The sequence below is a fragment of the Mesitornis unicolor genome, unplaced genomic scaffold, assembly GCF_000695765.1.
Source record: "Mesitornis unicolor isolate BGI_N332 unplaced genomic scaffold, ASM69576v1 scaffold29650, whole genome shotgun sequence".
NCBI classification, from domain to species: domain Eukaryota; kingdom Metazoa; phylum Chordata; class Aves; order Mesitornithiformes; family Mesitornithidae; genus Mesitornis; species Mesitornis unicolor.
In genome coordinates this window covers 19,272-20,410 of record NW_010158050.1, presented here as the reverse complement: position 1 = coordinate 20,410, position 1,139 = coordinate 19,272, and positions in this window count along the sequence as shown.

Genomic DNA, 1,139 nt, shown 5'->3' with positions numbered 1-1,139 from the left:
CCTTGTGTCGAGCTGCTCCCAGCCTTGGGGTCAGCCACACGCTCATCTGGCAGGGCAGAGGGGAGCCCCTGTCTCCTTTGGACAGCCCATCTGGATGTTGCATCTCCTGCCTTTGCCCTCCCTGCCTCTTCTCGAGAGTGTGCAGTGGGCATGCAGCACAGGGAGCCAGTTGCTGCTGGACAGGCTCTGCAGTGTGGCACTGTCACCTGGCACTGTGCCGAGACGAGTGTTCGGCCCAGGCTCAGAACGTGCCTTGGTAGGACCCCGGGGCAGCCTCACTACTCAATATTGATAAGTGCTGTCTGCATGGAGGCCTGGGGGCCCCAGCCCTGCAGATCATTTTCCCAGCTGCTGAGCTGGCTCGGGTTCCTCTTTGCTCCCAGCACCTCTCTCAGGTGGGACAGGGAGCTCGGTGGGCAGGAGAGCTCTTCACAGCATTGCCTCAGCCTGGGGCTGTCCCCGAGCCACTCCTTAGCTGGTGTGTGGTGTTGTCTGAGGTGGATCCAGGAAAGGAAAGGGGAAAAGCATTGGAACTCTTGGAGTGGGGCTGTGAGATTGGGAAAGGTGCAGGGTGGCCTCTGCGGCTTGGTCCAGGAGTTGAGGTGAAAGGAAGTAGCATCCAGGCCTTGTTTTTTGGAGGTGAGAAGAGGGACTGTGGGAGAAGGGGGTAATCCTGGCCCAGGTCCTCCACATGTGTCTTGTGTGGGTTCCCTTGCTCCCAAACCTGTCGGGAAGGGCTGGGTCTGGGATCATCCCTGGAACTGGCCCAGCACCCTGGATGCCCGTACCTTCTCTGGTTTCTTCTGACTCAGATTCTCAGTGTCGCTCCCTCGGCCCCCTCCCTGCTGGGAAAGATGAGATGGGACTGGAGAACACCTGAGCCCAGATGCCCAGGGGCCTGTGCCCCGTGTGGCCCCCCCCAGCCACAGTGGCCACACAACCTCCAGGAGTCTGGGCTTAGCTCCCCCTGCTCCACATCCTTTTGCGGGTGAAGGAGAGGCCGCTGCCGTGCCCTGCAACCCAGCAGAGTTGGTGCAGGGACTGGCATTGGCACATCCCGCAGGGGAGACCCTTCCCAAGGGACAGCCAGGCAGCAGGGTGGCCTGCCCACACCGAGCTCCTCTCCCCTTAGGCGCAGC